A 16,051-nucleotide genomic window follows, 5' to 3' on the forward strand; every position below is an offset into this window, starting at 1 on the left:
TTATTTATGCAAATGATTAAGTTCACATTTAAGAATATTTTACTCTAGAAATTGCTGTCATGTCATTTCAATTCTATTTTTGTAAACAAATTTGATAGATATTGCAGTAATCATCTACAATGTAAATCAAGGTTTAATAAAACTGATTTTTTGGAAAATGGAATATTAAATTATGATGTCACTTTAACCTTAATGCTTGTCTATTAACCAGGCATATTATTGACATGCAAGGTTCTGTTGTGATTATAGCTCTATTGCTTATTGTTTAACAGCTTTTTCTATAGTAAGAAAAAGCCTTTATTTGTTCCAAAAATAGAATAGATATTTTACAATTTTACTTTCCATATCATTTTCTGTACATTGCTTTAATTGCATGGATGTTTCGGTTCAAATAGTTGTCAACTAGATTTGGGCATCTCCGAAATTTTTGTTTCGTATGAATGCATTTGTACGGAAAAAAATTGGGTTTGTCAGAAGAGAAATCTGTCCATTTTTCCATTCATTTTCGATGGAAATTCATTCATTCATTAGGCGCGATTTAATTGAACCAGATGAATTTAACATAAAAATCAGTTCCCTCAATACCGAATAGCCTTAAATTAACAAAGTCAAACCATTAATTTCAAATTTCGTACATTGATCACAACATGGCATTGAACAATGTTATATTTCCCTGATTTTACGCCACAAACTCCTGAAATAACTCCCAAACCGCCAAATGCCCAAACGCTATCAATAGCATCAAAATGTATTGGCACTATTAGTAAACTCCCGAACACTCACTATACGCATTCGTATGCATTACTTTTTGCTTAGTCTCTTGGGCTCATGAACCATCATGCTGCACTGACAGGTTGGAATTGGCAACACAATATCATTTTAGAAAGGAGTAGGAAAGTAGCCAATTAAATAGGCCTATACAAAATTGCTATTCTAAGTATATTTTTATTTCTCACATGTCCTAGTATGATGTAAAATATATGGATACAAAAAGGTTCCCACTAATCTAATTTTTACACGACACAAGGATAGAGCAGATCACAGCACCTAAAGGTCCCACAAAGTAGGTGGATCCTCCAAGGAGTAACCTATACCCAAACAAAAATTGGTCATAATAGTGAAGTTAGGCATTACCCCAACTTGTTATTTTCCTTACTCATTAGTTTAAGGCATACATAACAAAGCCACATGCGCTGCATGGTTTCTGGGGTACCTCTTAGTGAAATTGGTGTGACATACTGAAATACTTTCATGAAACTAACACGGATTTGGGCCAACAAACCATTTCCTAATAAAAGAGATATATAGCTATTTAATTTTTGTTTTCCAAACGGAAATTAAATTAATATGTAAGGAAATAGGCACATGCAATATACAAATATAAAGTAACTTGAATTTCCATATAGCCACCCTTAACCTCTAATTGCAGTGTAAATACTAGATGATGTAGGTAGACCTGGGCAGTTTACTAGACTGGAATGTGTAATTACATGTAACAACTGGACTCATTTTACAATGGGAATCAAAAAGGGAAAATATTGTAATAGACATATTAGTCATGTAAAGCTAATAAATTACTAGTCTAAGTTCCAAACATTAGGCACTAACCAAGATTCAGTGAATTCATGGACACACCAACATTGATATATATATATGTAAACCATATATAGTATTGAAATAAACTTTTACTATGCAAATGAATATTCACTATCATATAGATCTCCTGACCAGAACAAACAAAGTTGTAGAAAAATAATACATTATGTTGGAAAATTGTTACATATAATTTATATCTTTTTCTGGCTTGTTCTTGTGTTTTTCCTTTTCTTTCTCTTTGAGAGAAGGAATGTATGTCATTTTATGACTTGATTGTTGTATGTTAAAGTTATACGTACAAATCAATTTAAAAAAAGAATAAAAGAGATCCTGGGAATAAAATCAAAGAAAAAGGTAACTTTTCTGTTGAAAAAAATCAGTATGTTAAGCCACGCCTACTCTGTTATTTATGCAAATGATTAAGTTCACATTTAAGAATATTTTACTCTAGAAATTGCTGTCATGTCATTTCAATTCTATTTTTGTAAACAAATTTGATAGATATTGCAGTAATCATCTACAATGTAAATCAAGGTTTAATAAAACTGATTTTTTGGAAAATGGAATATTAAATTATGATGTCACTTTAACCTTAATGCTTGTCTATTAACCAGGCATATTATTGACATGCAAGGTCCTGTTGTGATTATAGCTCTATTGCTTATTGTTTAACAGCTTTTTCTATTGTAAGAAAAAGCATTTATTTGTTCCACAAATAGAATAGATATTTTACAATTTTACTTTCCATATCATTTTCTGTACATTGCTTTAATTGCATGGATGTTTCGGTTCAAATAGTTGTCAACTAGATTTGGGCACCTCCGAAATTTTTGTTTCGTATGAATGCATTTGTACGGAAAAAAATTGGTTTTGTCAGAAGAGAAATCTGTCCATTTTTCCATTCATTTTCGATGGAAATTCATTCATTCATTAGGCGCGATTTAAATGAACCAGATGAATTTAACATAAAAATCAGTTCCCTCAATACCGAATAGCCTTAAATTAACAAAGTCAAACCATTAATTTCAAATTTCGTACATTGATCACAACATGGCATTGAACAATGTTCTATTTCCCTGATTTTACGCCACAAACTCCTGAAATAACTCCCAAACCGCCAAATGCCCAAACGCTATCAATAGCATGAAAATGTATTGGCACTATTAGTAAACTCCCGAACACTCACTATACGCATTCGTATACATTGCTTTTTGCTTAGTCTCTTGGGCTCATGAATCATCATGCTGCACTGACAGGTTGGAATTGGCAACACAATATCATTTTAAAAAGGAGCAGGAAAGTAGCCAATTAAATAGGCCTATACAAAATTGCTATTCGAAGTATATTTTTTTCTCACATGTCCTAGTATGATGTAAAATATATGGATACAAAAATGATCCCACTAATCTAATTTTTACACGACACAAGGATAGGGCAGATCACAGCACCTAGAGGTCCCACAAAGTAGGTGGATCCTCCAATGGGTAACCTATACCCAAACAAAAATTGGTCATAATATTGAAGTTAGGCATTACCCCAACTTGTTATTTTCCTTACTCATTAGTTTAAGGCATACATGACAAAGCCACATGCGCTGCATGGTTTCTGGGGTACCTCTTAGTGAAATTGGTGTGACATACTGAAATACTTTCATGAAACTAACACGGATTTGGGCCAACAAACCATTTCCTAATAAAAGAGATATATAGCTATTTAATTTTTGTTTTCCAAACGGAAATTAAATGAATATGTAAGGAAATAGGCACATGCAATATACAAATATAAAGTAACTTGAATTTCCATATAGCCACCCTTAACCTCTAATTGCAGTGTAAATACTAGATGATGTAGGTAGACCTGGGCAGTTTACTTGACTGGAATGTGTAATTACATGTAACAACTGGACTCATTTTACAATGGGAATCAAAAAGGGAAAATATTGTAATAGACATATTAGTCATGTAAAGCTAATAAATTACTAGTCTAAGTTCCAAACATTAGGCACTAACCAAGATTCAGTGAATTCATGGACACACCAACATTGATATATATATATGTAAACCATATATAGTATTGAAATAAACTTTTACTATGCAAATGAATATTCACTATCATATAGATCTCCTGACCAGAACAAACAAAGTTGTAGAAAAATAATACATTATGTTGGAAAATTGTTACATATAATTTATATCTTTTTCTGGCTTGTTCTTGTGTTTTTCCTTTTCTTTCTCTTTGAGAGAAGGAATGTATGTCATTTTATGACTTGATTGTTGTATGTTAAAGTTATACGTACAAATCAATTTAAAAAAAGAATAAAAGAGATCCTGGGAATAAAATCAAAGAAAAAGGTAACTTTTCTGTTGAAAAAAATCAGTATGTTAAGCCACGCCTACTCTGTTATTTATGCAAATGATTAAGTTCACATTTAAGAATATTTTACTCTAGAAATTGCTGTCATGTCATTTCAATTCTATTTTTGTAAACAAATTTGATAGATATTGCAGTAATCATCTACAATGTAAATCAAGGTTTAATAAAACTGATTTTTTGGAAAATGGAATATTAAATTATGATGTCACTTTAACCTTAATGCTTGTCTATTAACCAGGCATATTATTGACATGCAAGGTTCTGTTGTGATTATAGCTCTATTGCTTATTGTTTAACAGCTTTTTCTATAGTAAGAAAAAGCCTTTATTTGTTCCAAAAATAGAATAGATATTTTACAATTTTACTTTCCATATCATTTTCTGTACATTGCTTTAATTGCATGGATGTTTCGGTTCAAATAGTTGTCAACTAGATTTGGGCACCTCCGAAATTTTTGTTTCGTATGAATGCATTTGTACGGAAAAAAATTGGTTTTGTCAGAAGAGAAATCTGTCCATTTTTCCATTCATTTTCGATGGAAATTCATTCATTCATTAGGCGCGATTTAATTGAACCAGATGAATTTAACATAAAAATCAGTTCCCTCAATACCGAATAGCCTTAAATTAACAAAGTCAAACCATTAATTTCAAATTTCGTACATTGATCACAACATGGCATTGAACAATGTTATATTTCCCTGATTTTACGCCACAAACTCCTGAAATAACTCCCAAACCGCCAAATGCCCAAACGCTATCAATAGCATGAAAATGTATTGGCACTATTAGTAAACTCCCGAACACTCACTATACGCATTCGTATGCATTGCTTTTTGCTTAGTCTCTTGGGCTCATGAATCATCATGCTGCACTGACAGGTTGGAATTGGCAACACAATATCATTTTAGAAAGGAGTAGGAAAGTAGCCAATTAAATAGGCCTATACAAAATTGCTATTCTAAGTATATTTTTTTTCTCACATGTCCTAGTATGATGTAAGATATATGGATACAAAAAGGTTCCCACTAATCAAATTTTTATACAACACAAGGATAGGGCAGATCACAGCACCTAGAGGTCCCACAAAGTAGGTGGATCCTCCAAGGGGTAACCTATACCCAAACAAAAATTGGTCATAATATTGAAGTTTGGCATTACCCCAACTTGTTATTTTCCTTACTCATTAGTTTAAGGCATACATGACAAAGCCACATGCGCTGCATGGTTTCTGGGGTACCTCTTAGTGAAATTGGTGTGACATACTGAAATACTTTCATGAAACTAACACGGATTTGGGCCAACAAACCATTTCCTAATAAAAGAGATATATAGCTATTTAATTTTTGTTTTCCAAACGGAAATTAAATTAATATGTAAGGAAATAGGCACATGCAATATACAAATATAAAGTAACTTGAATTTCCATATAGCCACCCTTAACCTCTAATTGCAGTGTAAATACTAGATGATGTAGGTAGACCTGGGCAGTTTACTAGACTGGAATGTGTAATTACATGTAACAACTGGACTCATTTTACAATGGGAATCAAAAAGGGAAAATATTGTTATAGACATATTAGTCATGTAAAGCTAATAAATTACTAGTCTAAGTTCCAAACATTAGGCACTAACCAAGATTCAGTGAATTCATGGACATACCAACATTGATATATATATGTAAACCATATATAGTATTGAAATAAACTTTTACTATGCAAATGAATATTCACTATCATATAGATCTCCTGACCAGAACAAACAAAGTTGTAGAAAAATAATACATTATGTTGGAAAATTGTTACATATAATTTATATCTTTTTCTGGCTTGTTCTTGTGTTTTTCCTTTTCTTTCTCTTTGAGAGAAGGAATGTATGTCATTTTATGACTTGATTGTTGTATGTTAAAGTTATACGTACAAATCAATTTAAAAAAAGAATAAAAGAGATCCTGGGAATAAAATCAAAGAAAAAGGTAACTTTTCTGTTGAAAAAAATCAGTATGTTAAGCCACGCCTACTCTGTTATTTATGCAAATGATTAAGTTCACATTTAAGAATATTTTACTCTAGAAATTGCTGTCATGTCATTTCAATTCTATTTTTGTAAACAAATTTGATAGATATTGCAGTAATCATCTACAATGTAAATCAAGGTTTAATAAAACTGATTTTTTGGAAAATGGAATATTAAATTATGATGTCACTTTAACCTTAATGCTTGTCTATTAACCAGGCATATTATTGACATGCAAGGTTCTGTTGTGATTATAGCTCTATTGCTTATTGTTTAACAGCTTTTTCTATAGTAAGAAAAAGCCTTTATTTGTTCCAAAAATAGAATAGATATTTTACAATTTTACTTTCCATATCATTTTCTGTACATTGCTTTAATTGCATGGATGTTTCGGTTCAAATAGTTGTCAACTAGATTTGGGCACCTCTGAAATTTTTGTTTCGTATGAATGCATTTGTACGGAAAAAAATTGGTTTTGTCAGAAGAGAAATCTGTCCATTTTTACATTCATTTTCGATGGAAATTCATTCATTCATTATGCGCGATTTAATTGAACCAGATGAATTTAACATAAAAATCAGTTCCCTCAATACCGAATAGCCTTAAATTAACAAAGTCAAACCATTAATTTCAAATTTCGTACATTGATCACAACATGGCATTGAACAATGTTCTATTTCCCTGATTTTACGCCACAAACTCCTGAAATAACTCCCAAACCGCCAAATGCCCAAACGCTATCAATAGCATGAAAATGTATTGGCACTATTAGTAAACTCCCGAACACTCACTATACGCATTCGTATGCATTGCTTTTTGCTTAGTCTCTTGGGCTCATGAATCATCATGCTGCACTGACAGGTTGGAATTGGCAACACAATATCATTTTAGAAAGGAGTAGGAAAGTAGCCAATTAAATAGGCCTATACAAAATTGCTATTCTAAGTATATTTTTTTTCTCACATGTCCTAGTATGATGTAAGATATATGGATACAAAAAGGTTCCCACTAATCAAATTTTTATACGACACAAGGATAGGGCAGATCACAGCACCTAGAGGTCCCACAAAGTAGGTGGATCCTCCAAGGGGTAACCTATACCCAAACAAAAATTGGTCATAATATTGAAGTTTGGCATTACCCCAACTTGTTATTTTCCTTACTCATTAGTTTAAGGCATACATGACAAAGCCACATGCGCTGCATGGTTTCTGGGGTACCTCTTAGTGAAATTGGTGTGACATACTGAAATACTTTCATGAAACTAACACGGATTTGGGCCAACAAACCATTTCCTAATAAAAGAGATATATAGCTATTTAATTTTTGTTTTCCAAACGGAAATTAAATTAATATGTAAGGAAATAAGCACATGCAATATACAAATATAAAGTAACTTGAATTTCCATATAGCCACCCTTAACCTCTAATTGCAGTGTAAATACTAGATGATGTAGGTAAACCTGGGCAGTTTACTAGACTGGAATGTGTAATTACATGTAACAACTGGACTCATTTTACAATGGGAATCAAAAAGGGAAAATATTGTAATAGACATATTAGTCATGTAAAGCTAATAAATTACTAGTCTAAGTTCCAAACATTAGGCACTAACCAAGATTCAGTGAATTCATGGACACACCAACATTGATATATATATATGTAAACCATATATAGTATTGAAATAAACTTTTACTATGCAAATGAATATTCACTATCATATAGATCTCCTGACCAGAACAAACAAAGTTGTAGAAAAATAATACATTATGTTGGAAAATTGTTACATATAATTTATATCTTTTTCTGGCTTGTTCTTGTGTTTTTCCTTTTCTTTCTCTTTGAGAGAAGGAATGTATGTCATTTTATGACTTGATTGTTGTATGTTATAGTTATACGTACAAATCAATTTAAAAAAAGAATAAAAGAGATCCTGGGAATAAAATCAAAGAAAAAGGTAACTTTTCTGTTGAAAAAAATCAGTATGTTAAGCCACGCCTACTCTGTTATTTATGCAAATTATTTAGTTCACATTTAAGAATATTTTACTCTAGAAATTGCTGTCATGTCATTTCAATTCTATTTTTGTAAAAAATTTTGATAGATATTGCAGTAATCATCTACAATGTAAATCAAGGTTTAATAAAACTGATTTTTTGGAAAATGGAATATTAAATTATGATGTCACTTTAACCTTAATGCTTGTCTATTAACCAGGCATATTATTGACATGCAAGGTCCTGTTGTGATTATAGCTCTATTGCTTATTGTTTAACAGCTTTTTCTATTGTAAGAAAAAGCATTTATTTGTTCCAAAAATAGAATAGATATTTTACAATTTTACTTTCCATATCATTTTCTGTACATTGCTTTAATTGCATGGATGTTTCGGTTCAAATAGTTGTCAACTAGATTTGGGCACCTCCGAAATTTTTGTTTCGTATGAATGCATTTGTACGGAAAAAAATTGGTTTTGTCAGAAGAGAAATCTGTCCATTTTTCCATTCATTTTCGATGGAAATTCATTCATTAATTAGGCGCGATTTAAATGAACCAGATGAATTTAACATAAAAATCAGTTCCCTCAATACCGAATAGCCTTAAATTAACAAAGTCAAACCATTAATTTCAAATTTCGTACATTGATCACAACATGGCATTGAACAATGTTCTATTTCCCTGATTTTACGCCACAAACTCCTGAAATAACTCCCAAACCGCCAAATGCCCAAACGCTATCAATAGCATGAAAATGTATTGGCACTATTAGTAAACTCCCGAACACTCACTATACGCATTCGTATACATTGCTTTTTGCTTAGTCTCTTGGGCTCATGAATCATCATGCTGCACTGACAGGTTGGAATTGGCAACACAATATCATTTTAAAAAGGAGCAGGAAAGTAGCCAATTAAATAGGCCTATACAAAATTGCTATTCGAAGTATATTTTTTTCTCACATGTCCTAGTATGATGTAAAATATATGGATACAAAAAGGTTCCCACTAATCAAATTTTTATACAACACAAGGATAGGGCAGATCACAGCACCTAGAGGTCCCACAAAGTAGGTGGATCCTCCAAGGGGTAACCTATACCCAAACAAAAATTGGTCATAATATTGAAGTTTGGCATTACCCCAACTTGTTATTTTCCTTACTCATTAGTTTAAGGCATACATGACAAAGCCACATGCGCTGCATGGTTTCTGGGGTACCTCTTAGTGAAATTGGTGTGACATACTGAAATACTTTCATGAAACTAACACGGATTTGGGCCAACAAACCATTTCCTAATAAAAGAGATATATAGCTATTTAATTTTTGTTTTCCAAACGGAAATTAAATTAATATGTAAGGAAATAAGCACATGCAATATACAAATATAAAGTAACTTGAATTTCCATATAGCCACCCTTAACCTCTAATTGCAGTGTAAATACTAGATGATGTAGGTAAACCTGGGCAGTTTACTAGACTGGAATGTGTAATTACATGTAACAACTGGACTCATTTTACAATGGGAATCAAAAAGGGAAAATATTGTAATAGACATATTAGTCATGTAAAGCTAATAAATTACTAGTCAAAGTTCCAAACATTAGGCACTAACCAAGATTCAGTGAATTCATGGACACACCAACATTGATATATATATATATGTAAACCATATATAGTATTGAAATAAACTTTTACTATGCAAATGAATATTCACTATCATATAGATCTCCTGACCAGAACAAACAAAGTTGTAGAAAAATAATACATTATGTTGGAAAATTGTTACATATAATTTATATCTTTTTCTGGCTTGTTCTTGTGTTTTTCCTTTTCTTTCTCTTTGAGAGAAGGAATGTATGTCATTTTATGACTTGATTGTTGTATGTTATAGTTATACGTACAAATCAATTTAAAAAAAGAATAAAAGAGATCCTGGGAATAAAATCAAAGAAAAAGGTAACTTTTCTGTTGAAAAAAATCAGTATGTTAAGCCACGCCTACTCTGTTATTTATGCAAATTATTTAGTTCACATTTAAGAATATTTTACTCTAGAAATTGCTGTCATGTCATTTCAATTCTATTTTTGTAAAAAATTTTGATAGATATTGCAGTAATCATCTACAATGTAAATCAAGGTTTAATAAAACTGATTTTTTGGAAAATGGAATATTAAATTATGATGTCACTTTAACCTTAATTCTTGTCTATTAACCAGGCATATTATTGACATGCAAGGTCCTGTTGTGATTATAGCTCTATTGCTTATTGTTTAACAGCTTTTTCTATTGTAAGAAAAAGCATTTATTTGTTCCAAAAATAGAATAGATATTTTACAATTTTACTTTCCATATCATTTTCTGTACATTGCTTTAATTGCATGGATGTTTCGGTTCAAATAGTTGTCAACTAGATTTGGGCACCTCCGAAATTTTTGTTTCGTATGAATGCATTTGTACGGAAAAAAATTGGTTTTGTCAGAAGAGAAATCTGTCCATTTTTCCATTCATTTTCGATGGAAATTCATTCATTCATTAGGCGCGATTTAAATGAACCAGATGAATTTAACATAAAAATCAGTTCCCTCAATACCGAATAGCCTTAAATTAACAAAGTCAAACCATTAATTTCAAATTTCGTACATTGATCACAACATGGCATTGAACAATGTTCTATTTCCCTGATTTTACGCCACAAACTCCTGAAATAACTCCCAAACCGCCAAATGCCCAAACGCTATCAATAGCATGAAAATGTATTGGCACTATTAGTAAACTCCCGAACACTCACTATACGCATTCGTATACATTGCTTTTTGCTTAGTCTCTTGGGCTCATGAATCATCATGCTGCACTGACAGGTTGGAATTGGCAACACAATATCATTTTAAAAAGGAGCAGGAAAGTAGCCAATTAAATAAGCCTATACAAAATTGCTATTCGAAGTATATTTTTTTCTCACATGTCCTAGTATGATGTAAAATATATGGATACAAAAATGATCCCACTAATCTAATTTTTACACGACACAAGGATAGGGCAGATCACAGCACCTAGAGGTCCCACAAAGTAGGTGGATCCTCCAATGGGTAACCTATACCCAAACAAAAATTGGTCATAATATTGAAGTTAGGCATTACCCCAACTTGTTATTTTCCTTACTCATTAGTTTAAGGCATACATGACAAAGCCACATGCGCTGCATGGTTTCTGGGGTACCTCTTAGTGAAATTGGTGTGACATACTGAAATACTTTCATGAAACTAACACGGATTTGGGCCAACAAACCATTTCCTAATAAAAGAGATATATAGCTATTTAATTTTTGTTTTCCAAACGGAAATTAAATTAATATGTAAGGAAATAAGCACATGCAATATACAAATATAAAGTAACTTGAATTTCCATATAGCCACCCTTAACCTCTAATTGCAGTGTAAATACTAGATGATGTAGGTAAACCTGGGCAGTTTACTAGACTGGAATGTGTAATTACATGTAACAACTGGACTCATTTTACAATGGGAATCAAAAAGGGAAAATATTGTAATAGACATATTAGTCATGTAAAGCTAATAAATTACTAGTCTAAGTTCCAAACATTAGGCACTAACCAAGATTCAGTGAATTCATGGACACACCAACATTGATATATATATATGTAAACCATATATAGTATTGAAATAAACTTTTACTATGCAAATGAATATTCAATATCCTATAGATCTCCTGACCAGAACAAACAAAGTTGTAGAAAAATAATACATTATGTTGGAAAATTGTTACATATAATTTATATCTTTTTCTGGCTTGTTCTTGTGTTTTTCCTTTTCTTTCTCTTTGAGAGAAGGAATGTATGTCATTTTATGACTTGATTGTTGTATGTTATAGTTATACGTACAAATCAATTTAAAAAAAGAATAAAAGAGATCCTGGGAATAAAATCAAAGAAAAAGGTAACTTTTCTGTTGAAAAAAATCAGTATGTTAAGCCACGCCTACTCTGTTATTTATGCAAATGATTAAGTTCACATTTAAGAATATTTTACTCTAGAAATTGCTGTCATGTCATTTCAATTCTATTTTTGTAAAAAATTTTGATAAATATTGCAGTAATCATCTAACATGTAAATCAAGGTTTAATAAAACTGATTTTTTGGAAAATGGAATATTAAATTATGATGTCACTTTAACCTTAATGCTTGTCTATTAACCAGGCATATTATGGACACGCAAGCTCCTGTTGTGATTATAGCTCTATTGCTTATTGTTTAACAGCTTTTTCTATTGTAAGAAAAAGCCTTTATTTGTTCCAAAAATAGAAGAGATATTTTACAATTTTACTTTCCATATCTTTTTCTGTACATTGCTTTAATTGCTTGGATGTTTCAGTTCACATAGTTGTCAACTAGATTTGGGCACCTCCGAAATTTTTGTTTCGTATGAATGCATTTGTACGGAAAAAATTGGTTTTGTCAGAAGAGAAATCTGTCCATTTTTCCATTCATTTTCGATGGAAATTCATTCATTTGGCGCGATTTAATTGAACCAGATGAATTTAACATAAAAATCAGTTCCCTCAATACCGAATAGCCTTAAATTAACAAAGTCAAACCATTAATTTCAAATTTCGTACATTGATCACAACATGGCATTGAACAATGTTCTATTTCCCTGATTTTACGCCACAAACTCCTGAAATAACTCCCAAACCGCCAAATGCCCAAACGCTATCAATAGCATGAAAATGTATTGGCACTATTAGTAAACTCCCGAACACTCACTATACGCATTCGTATACATTGCTTTTTGCTTAGTCTCTTGGGCTCATGAATCATCATGCTGCACTGACAGGTTGGAATTGGCAACACAATATCATTTTAGAAAGGAGCAGGAAAGTAGCCAATTAAATAGGCCTATACAAAATTGCTATTCTAAGTATATTTTTTTCTCACATGTCCTAGTATGATGTAAAATATATGGATACAAAAATGTTCCCACTAATCTAATTTTTACACGACACAAGGATAGGGCAGATCACAGCACCTAGAGGTCCCACAAAGTAGGTGGATCCTCCAATGGGTAACCTATACCCAAACAAAAATTGGTCATAATATTGAAGTTAGGCATTACCCCAACTTGTTATTTTCCTTACTCATTAGTTTAAGGCATACATGACAAAGCCACATGCGCTGCATGGTTTCTGGGGTACCTCTTAGTGAAATTGGTGTGACATACTGAAATACTTTCATGAAACTAACACGGATTTGGGCCAACAAACCATTTCCTAATAAAAGAGATATATAACTATTTAATTTTTGTTTTCCAAACGGAAATTAAATTAATATGTAAGGAAATAAGCACATGCAATATACAAATATAAAGTAACTTGAATTTCCATATAGCCACCCTTAACCTCTAATTGCAGTGTAAATACTAGATGATGTAGGTAAACCTGGGCAGTTTACTAGACTGGAATGTGTAATTACATGTAACAACTGGACTCATTTTACAATGGGAATCAAAAAGGGAAAATATTGTAATAGACATACTAGTCATGTAAAGCTAATAAATTACTAGTCTAAGTTCCAAACATTAGGCACTAACCAAGATTCAGTGAATTCATGGACACACCAACATTGATATATACATGTAAACCATATATAGTATTGAAATAAACTTTTACTATGCAAATGAATATTCAATATCATATAGATCTCCTGACCAGAACAAACAAAGTTGTAGAAAAATAATACATTATGTTGGAAAATTGTTACATATAATTTATATCTTTTTCTGGCTTGTTCTTGTGTTTTTCCTTTTCTTTCTCTTTGAGAGAAGGAATGTATGTCATATTATGACTTGATTGTTGTATGTTATAGTTATACGTACAAATCAATTTAAAAAAAGAATAAAAGAGATCCTGGGAATAAAATCAAAGAAAAAGGTAACTTTTCTGTTGAAAAAAATCAGTATGTTAAGCCACGCCTACTCTGTTATTTATGCAAATGATTAAGTTCACATTTAAGAATATTTTACTCTAGAAATTGCTGTCATGTCATTTCATTTCTATTTTTGTAAAAAATTTTGATAGATATTGCAGTAATCATCTACAATGTAAATCAAGGTTTAATAAAACTGATTTTTTGGAAAATGGAATATTAAATTATGATGTCACTTTAACCTTAATGCTTGTCTATTAACCAGGCATATTATTGACATGCAAGGTCCTATTGTGATTATAGCTCTATTGCTTATTGTTTAACAGCTTTTTCTATAGTAAGAAAAAGCCTTTATTTGTTCCAAAAATAGAATAGATATTTTACAATTTTACTTTCCATATCATTTTCTGTACATTGCTTTAATTGCATGGATGTTTTTGTTCAAATAGTTGTCAACTAGATTTGGGCACCTCCGAAATTTTTGTTTCGTATGAATGCATTTGTACGGAAAAAATTGGTTTTGTCAGAAGAGAAATCTGTCCATTTTTACATTCATTTTCGATGGAAATTCATTCATTCATTAGGCGCGATTTAATTGAACCAGATGAATTTAACTTAAAAATCAGTTCCCTCAATACCGAATAGCCTTAAATTAACAAAGTCAAACCATTAATTTCAAATTTCGTACATTGATCACAACATGGCATTGACTAATGTTCTATTTCCCTGATTTTACGCCACAAACTCCTGAAATAACTCCCAAACCGCCAAATGCCCAAACGCTATCAATAGCATGAAAATGTATTGGCACTATTAGTAAACTCCCGAACACTCACTATACGCATTCGTATACATTGCTTTTTGCTTAGTCTCTTGGGCTCATGAATCATCATGCTGCACTGACAGGTTGGAATTGGCAACACAATATCATTTTAAAAAGGAGCAGGAAAGTAGCCAATTAAATAGGCCTATACAAAATTGCTATTCGAAGTATATTTTTTTCTCACATGTCCTAGTATGATGTAAAATATATGGATACAAAAATGATCCCACTAATCTAATTTTTACACGACACAAGGATAGGGCAGATCACAGCACCTAGAGGTCCCACAAAGTAGGTGGATCCTCCAATGGGTAACCTATACCCAAACAAAAATTGGTCATAATATTGAAGTTAGGCATTACCCCAACTTGTTATTTTCCTTACTCATTAGTTTAAGGCATACATGACAAAGCCACATGCGCTGCATGGTTTCTGGGGTACCTCTTAGTGAAATTGGTGTGACATACTGAAATACTTTCATGAAACTAACACGGATTTGGGCCAACAAACCATTTCCTAATAAAAGAGATATATAGCTATTTAATTTTTGTTTTCCAAACGGAAATTAAATGAATATGTAAGGAAATAGGCACATGCAATATACAAATATAAAGTAACTTGAATTTCCATATAGCCACCCTTAACCTCTAATTGCAGTGTAAATACTAGATGATGTAGGTAGACCTGGGCAGTTTACTAGACTGGAATGTGTAATTACATGTAACAACTGGACTCATTTTACAATGGGAATCAAAAAGGGAAAATATTGTAATAGACATATTAGTCATGTAAAGCTAATAAATTACTAGTCTAAGTTCCAAACATTAGGCACTAACCAAGATTCAGTGAATTCATGGACACACCAACATTGATATATATATATGTAAACCATATATAGTATTGAAATAAACTTTTACTATGCAAATGAATATTCAATATCATATAGATCTCCTGACCAGAACAAACAAAGTTGTAGAAAAATAATACATTATGTTGGAAAATTGTTACATATAATTTATATCTTTTTCTGGCTTGTTCTTGTGTTTTTCCTTTTCTTTCTCTTTGAGAGAAGGAATGTATGTCATTTTATGACTTGATTGTTGTATGTTATAGTTATACGTACAAATCAATTTAAAAAAAGAATAAAAGAGATCCTGGGAATAAAATCAAAGAAAAAGGTAACTTTTCTGTTGAAAAAAATCAGTATGTTAAGCCACGCCTACTCTGTTATTTATGCAAATGATTAAGTTCACATTTAAGAATATTTTACTCTAGAAATTGCTGTCATGTCATTTCAATTCTATTT

At 31.5% G+C, this 16,051-nt stretch overlaps 8 non-coding genes across 8 annotated transcripts; all 8 read right to left on the reverse strand.

The window, feature by feature from the left end:
• Nucleotides 1-1,030: 1,030 nt before the first annotated feature.
• LOC134591784 (U12 minor spliceosomal RNA) lies at nt 1,031-1,173 on the reverse strand. Its single transcript, XR_010088508.1, has one exon. It is a non-coding gene; the product is annotated as a U12 minor spliceosomal RNA (small nuclear RNA).
• A 1,854-nt stretch (nt 1,174-3,027) lies between these two features.
• LOC134591708 (U12 minor spliceosomal RNA) lies at nt 3,028-3,170 on the reverse strand. The gene has a single exon (XR_010088441.1). It is a non-coding gene; the product is annotated as a U12 minor spliceosomal RNA (small nuclear RNA).
• A 1,855-nt stretch (nt 3,171-5,025) lies between these two features.
• On the reverse strand, nt 5,026-5,168 carry LOC134591636 (U12 minor spliceosomal RNA). The gene has a single exon (XR_010088381.1). It is a non-coding gene; the product is annotated as a U12 minor spliceosomal RNA (small nuclear RNA).
• Nucleotides 5,169-7,021: 1,853 nt separating this feature from the next.
• On the reverse strand, nt 7,022-7,164 carry LOC134591637 (U12 minor spliceosomal RNA). The gene has a single exon (XR_010088382.1). It is a non-coding gene; the product is annotated as a U12 minor spliceosomal RNA (small nuclear RNA).
• A 1,854-nt stretch (nt 7,165-9,018) lies between these two features.
• On the reverse strand, nt 9,019-9,161 carry LOC134591638 (U12 minor spliceosomal RNA). The gene has a single exon (XR_010088383.1). It is a non-coding gene; the product is annotated as a U12 minor spliceosomal RNA (small nuclear RNA).
• A 1,856-nt stretch (nt 9,162-11,017) lies between these two features.
• LOC134591709 (U12 minor spliceosomal RNA) lies at nt 11,018-11,160 on the reverse strand. The gene has a single exon (XR_010088442.1). It is a non-coding gene; the product is annotated as a U12 minor spliceosomal RNA (small nuclear RNA).
• A 1,849-nt stretch (nt 11,161-13,009) lies between these two features.
• On the reverse strand, nt 13,010-13,152 carry LOC134591710 (U12 minor spliceosomal RNA). The gene has a single exon (XR_010088443.1). It is a non-coding gene; the product is annotated as a U12 minor spliceosomal RNA (small nuclear RNA).
• A 1,851-nt stretch (nt 13,153-15,003) lies between these two features.
• Nucleotides 15,004-15,146, reverse strand: LOC134591711 (U12 minor spliceosomal RNA). The gene has a single exon (XR_010088444.1). It is a non-coding gene; the product is annotated as a U12 minor spliceosomal RNA (small nuclear RNA).
• Nucleotides 15,147-16,051: the final 905 nt, after the last annotated feature.

This window comes from Pelobates fuscus, chromosome 2 (genome assembly GCF_036172605.1).
Source record: "Pelobates fuscus isolate aPelFus1 chromosome 2, aPelFus1.pri, whole genome shotgun sequence".
Taxonomy (NCBI): domain Eukaryota; kingdom Metazoa; phylum Chordata; class Amphibia; order Anura; family Pelobatidae; genus Pelobates; species Pelobates fuscus.